The sequence below is a fragment of the Neovison vison genome, chromosome 4 (assembly GCF_020171115.1).
Source record: "Neovison vison isolate M4711 chromosome 4, ASM_NN_V1, whole genome shotgun sequence".
Lineage (NCBI taxonomy): Eukaryota > Metazoa > Chordata > Mammalia > Carnivora > Mustelidae > Neogale > Neogale vison.
Genome location: NC_058094.1, coordinates 161301040 through 161307247, shown reverse-complemented (window position 1 = coordinate 161307247; position 6208 = coordinate 161301040). Strand labels below are relative to the sequence as shown.

Sequence of the window (6208 nt, the reverse complement as noted above, 5' to 3'; positions counted from 1 at the left end):
TAACATTAAGGGCCTTTCAGTGATCTAAAATAGGGTGATATGAACATAAAAACAAATAATGACTGCTATATATATGAATATATTAAAATGAATACAGAATGACTTAATAATTACACACCTCCTTGGTCACTTTTGGAGGTTATTAGGGAACTCTCTCATTACTTTGAAAAATGATAAATTAAGAGAAAGAATAAAGCATTTATTCTATTTTGTTTATCCTTAAAATTTTACCAGGAAACTAAACAGGGTATGAAAGTCATTCACAGAGAATCTCAATCACACTGAAATGTTAGAAGGGAGCTCTCATGAAAGTATACATCTGGGCAATGATCATCCTTGGATGCTGAAATCAAGGCATGAAAGGTTGAAAGGCAGGAATTAGGCTATGTCTCTGAATCCATGGATAATTTTAACATTAATAAAAATGTGCCACCAGACATTATTTATTTCTTGATATGATGCAGTAAGTAGTACACACCTACTCCCCATGAAGGACTCTTGCAGAAAGAAAAAAGAAAACAATGAAGTTAACCAAACCTTTAGATCTTACTATCATATTGCCAGATCATGAGGCGATATTGGGGATAAAGGCACAATTTACAAGAAACCAGGGAAGGTCAATCAGCCAAATCCATAATGCTGGACACTGTATAGGACAGATACGTCAGGTTAACCAAGAAACTACTGACATTTTTAAAAGGAGTGGGAGGAGGAATGCTTTTATAGCTTTTATACAGGATGTAACCAAAAAGCAGCATTAACATTAAAAGGTTTTGGTTGAGTAAGGCCTGCATTTGGACTACTTTTGGTGGGTTTTGAGAATGATCGTAGCCGAAGGATCTTATGTGCTCGGGGACTGTCCAGTGAGTGATTCGGAGCCTTTGAGAATTCTGGGGGTTCTTGGTTTATAGGGAAGTTTGAATTGGTATTTGCTGCCTTTAACTTCCCTGCAGCCAAAGCCCTCAGGGGGACTGCTCACCCTACATTCAGCCTACAGCTGTAGCTCTCTGTTCAGGTTGGGTAGGAATTTGAGCCTTCAGAAAACAACTTTCTAATACCCCAAATGTCTGCCATTTTATTTTAATGAGGAAATATATAAACCTGACATAGGTCATCCTGCCATCTAAGGGAAATTCCTTCTTGCCACAGTCAGTCTGAAGACCAGTCACTGCTGTGGTTTCACCAGACAGACGGATTAAAAGGAATGTCTCATTGTGGGACACAAAAAAAGACACACAGAAATGGGCTGGCTTTTAATAAAATAGTCTTTTATTGAGAAAAAAAATTACTCTGGACCACCACTCATTCCTCCTCTAGGCACACACACTGTCACATGTTGAAACACAGAAACTGCAATGGAGCCTTTCAGATTCCCTGGATCACAGTATCTCCAAGTATACATGCTCTCTGCCAACAATCTTGGAGACATTTATTAAATGATATTATTCAGTAAGAGAATGTCCTCTAGAGTGTCTGCCCATGTATTATTATAGTGGCTACACAAGCTTATCTTTATAGGCTTCATATTTCTAGTAAAATATAGGTCTTGTGAGAAAACAAGCAAAGGTAGAAAAGTACAGCTTATAGTTTTAAGATATTCTTTGTCTAGATATTCTGTTTTAAGACTAGAATGGAGACAAGCAAATGAAGGAATTGGAATCATCCCAAAGCATTTCTCCCTTCACTCAGTATTCAATTTGTCACCAAGTATATGTATTCAAGTCTATGGTAATGCTGCTATCTTATTCCAGGAAAATTAAAACATTATCCCAAGTTGCCCTTGTGCCTCTCTGCTCCCTATCCAGTCATCCACACCAATGCCACAGTATCAGGTTACTCCTTTTAAAACTCTTCAGTGGTTCCCACTGAATCTTCATGTTAACTGTCCAAGCTCCTAGTGTGCCATTTAAGACTTCTTACAAGTGGACCATGACATTCCTCTCCAGATTTATCTCCCCCATTCTACCATCACCTATAAGCTACAATTCAGTTGAACTAAATTATGGTCAATTTCCAAAGTATGTCATATTACTTTGGGGGTTTTTTTGTTGTTTTTTTTTTGTTTTTGTTTTTTGTAACATAGTGAACAAATTTTGTCCATGAGAACAATCCAGGGAGCCAGGCATATGGCAGGTTCCTATGCCTCATGCCCAGGAGTTTTGATTTAGTTGGTTTGAGTTAGCAAAGATGTACATTACAATGACTCCAGCTGATGAGGAGGTATACATGTGTCACACTTTGAGGAACACTATTTTATGCCATTGTAAGTTTTTTTTCCTTTTCCTTTGAAACAAATATCTTTCCTTCCTAACCTCTTGACAAGCTGAATCTTCTGGACCTACCTCAAGTAGGTTTAATCATTTGCCCTGTGGGCTTGGCCATATCTAGTACAGCTTCCTGGTTGCACTAATACAGCATATAGTTATTTTCCAAGGAGTTTTATTGTTAGGAAGTTCAAGTTTTTCATGCAAAATTAATAGATTATATTTTGATTTTAAAATGTGTCATTATACATATTGTATACTATATAAAAAATTAAAAGTATATAAAAGGATAAAAATTAAAATGATCCAGAATTTCAGCACTAGGTCATTATCAACCACATTTCTGTTTCTTTGAAGTGGAAGTAGCTTAGTCAAGAGGTATAAACATGCTAATGGTCTCAGTATATACTTACCAATTACATTACAAAATTATATCAGTTTATCACCATCTAAGAATCTAAGAATATATGCAAATGCCCAGCACACTGGGTTTTAAATGAACAGAAAAACAAATATCCCTCTTTGTTATAATAAAATGGTATCTCATCATTACTGTAATTGATATTTCCAGGATTGTTACTAAGGTTGAACCTTTAAAAATTTTATACGTTTTCTTTCATTAAATGTTAATACTTCCCTTTAAACTTAGCTTAAAATTTTTAACATAAAAATAGAGCTTACATTATACAATTTAATTTTAATCATGAAAGTTTTCAAATATACAGAAAACTATATAATCAACCTACTTTAAAAAAACATGATAGGGGGCTCCTGGGTGGCTCAGTGGGTCAAGCCGCTGCCTTCAGCTCAGGTCATGATCTCAGGGTCCTGGGATCGAGTCCCGCATCAGGCTCTCTGCTCAGCAGGGAGTCTGCTTCCTCCTCTCTCTCTCTGCCTGCCTCTCTGCCTACTTGTGATCTCTGTCAAATAAATAAATAAAATCTTTAAAAAAAAACATGATAGGAGTTTTCTAAGTCTGTTTCAGGTGCTTTTTCTATTTTAACAGAGCTCAAGACTCAAAATGCACCTCTTTCTTATTTCCCCTCATTTTCACGAGAAGTAACTGCTCTCCTGATGTTGGAGTGTATACTTTCTGTGCATATTTTAATGCTTGTATTATAAATATAATAACCCAGAGAAATATGAAGTATTATTCTATGTGTTTTAAAGTTACTTATATGGTGTCAAACTGTGTGTATCCATTGCCATCATGCATTTTCACTATTATGTTTTGGACATACTCTATAAATCTATCTTGTTTCATGAAGATCTGCCACATTTATTTCCTGGTATTCCATTACATAAATATAGCACAGTGCATTCATTTCCCTGTTGATGGCTATTTAATTTAGTCCCAAATTTTGGTTATTACAAATAATAATATTTATATACATTGCTCATTGAACATATATGTGTATGTGAAGGTGAAATTGCTAAAGACTGATTCATTAGAGTTACTATATTTTGCCAAATTGCTCTCCAAATATTTGTAGTCATCAATGTCTAAGAATTTATATTTCAAGTTTTTCACAACATTGTGCATTACTCAGGTCTTTATTGCCATTCATATAAGTGAGAATTTGTACTTTGTTACTGCTCTCATTTTTACTTTCTTGATTAGTAATGGGATTGAGATTTTTTTTTTTATGTTTTCTTGGTTATTCTCCTTCTTCTATAAATCGCCACTTTATACTCCTTTCCCACTTTTCCATTTGACTCTGTGTCTTTTATTGTTAACTTATGTATTTTTTTAGGCATCCTGAGTAAGAATTCCTTGTTAGTTATATGATTTAAAGATACTTTCTTCTAGTTTGTGGAAAAAGTGATGTTATTTGTTTTTTCCTCTGCCTGTTGGATTATGAGCTTACATTATTGCATGAAATGTGAGAAAGCCGCATTAATTTAGTAGTTTCTCAACTCTTAAATTGATTATGTGACCTTGTTACAGGAAAGCTCAGAGTATGATAGTTGTGGCAAAGTCCAGTAGATCAGGAGATACTTCCTCAATAAAACACAGTAACATTTGAACAAAGAGGTAAGAAAGGTTTTATGTACAATAAGAAATATTATATTGAATATAAAAAGCAGTATTAGAAGAAATATTGGCTAAGAATTTATCCAAACTCATTAAAATACATATGACTCTACATTCAAAAAGCTCTATATATCCCGAACAGAATAGAAAACTAAACAAACAAAACACAACTGGGCACATCATAGGCAATCTTCTGCAAGCTAAAAACAGACTGACAATCTTTGTATACCTAGAAAAACAGACATAATACTTCCAAATAAGCATCAAAAAGACTAATGACTGACATTTCAACAGGAACTATGGAAGTCAGAAAATGAAAGATTAACATTTGAAAGCACTAAAGGAAAACAAACAAATCCTGCAAACTGATAGTTTATATCCAGTATAAAATCCCTCAAAATCGAAGGATAAGTAAAGATGTTTACAGTTAAACACAGCTGAGAGAACTTGTTGCCAGCAGATCTCCACTACAAGAAACATTTCTGGGAGTTCTGAAGGAAAATGATCCCAGATGGAAGCACATAACTGCAAAATGGAATGAGAGCACTTGAAGATGTAAACATGGAAAACTAGAAATGAGCCTGGAGTGGGAACGTGACCCATGGATGGTATGCTGCCACCAGGTTGCAGTGAGCTGCACCAGAAGAAGGTGACCTTGGGGATGCCCCGCAGCCTAGAATCTTCGCCATGTGTGACAGAAGTCACTACTATAGAAAACCACCTGCCAAGTGTCATAGGATTTCCTCATGGGAACAAAAACAATAACCATGTGCTACCTGAGAATGTGATGCATATTTATCTGATGAACAATGGCCCACACATGACATGGAATGTGAAGCTGGATGAGCACACTATTCCACTGGGCAGGATGGCAAGTGACTGCATCTCAAACCTGACTCAACCCAACCAGTCTTCTGTGTATTCAACCCCCAATGCACCAACTCTGGCAGACCTGGAAGTTGATACACCTGAAGCTGGTGAGAACCAGCGAGAAAAACCTCACTTTGATTCTCCCAGTGTGGTTTTTGAGCTGGATCCTTGCAATATGAATGAGGAGGTTTGCCTCATCTACAAAAGATGAAAACCAACATTCATGAGACCCTGAGATCTGGTTCCTGGATAGAGCGTTATCCTGGCATTTTCTCACAAATACCTTTACCACTTACTCTCGCCTTTTTATCATGCACCTGGGCTTGCCGCAGTGGCAATATGCCTTCACCAGCTATGGCATTAGTTCACAGGCCAAAAATTGGTTCAACATGTATAAACCTATCACCTACAACTGAAACCTCCTTGCAGAAGGGACCAATTCCTTTGCGAACAAGCTGGATCCCAGAAAAGTATTCAAAAGCAAGAAAAAGACCTTACTCCCTAAAAACAAAGGGCTTATCTATCCTGCAGGTGGCCAGAAAGGGCCCTCAGGTCCTCCCTCCTCTAAATCCTCTTTTAGCCCTGGAAACCCTGTCCAAAAATAAGCATCCCCACCAGCCCCACGGCGATGATTTCCATGCACAGATGGCCCAAGCCTCAGATTCTGTGTGTGGCACCACAGGCCTTTTCCTATTTGAGTGAGCCAAATCCTAGGCCTTTTACTCCCATTGTCATTAGCCAGGAGTTCAAGGGCATACTCAGGTCTCCCTTAGAGTCCTTTCCCAGCCCCTGCCTCTGAAAACTGTGGAGAGGGGCACCTGGGTGGCTTAGTCATTAAATGCCTGCCTTCGGCTTAGGTCACGAGCCCAGGGTCCTGGGATAGAGCCCTGCATCGGGCTCCCTACTGTGTGGCAGGAAGCCTGCTTTTCCCTCTTCCACTCCCCCTGCTTGTGTTCTTTCTCTTGCTGTGTCTTTTTCTGTCAAATAAATAAATAAAATCTTAAAAAAAAAAAGAAGTTGAAAGCTGTGGAGAGTTTCA

At 37.5% G+C, this 6208-nt stretch overlaps 1 pseudogene; it reads left to right on the top strand.

Moving 5' to 3' along the window:
• Window positions 1-4577: 4577 nt before the first annotated feature.
• Window positions 4578-5977, top strand: LOC122904032 (annotated as a pseudogene).
• The last annotated feature ends 231 nt before the right edge of the window (window positions 5978-6208 follow it).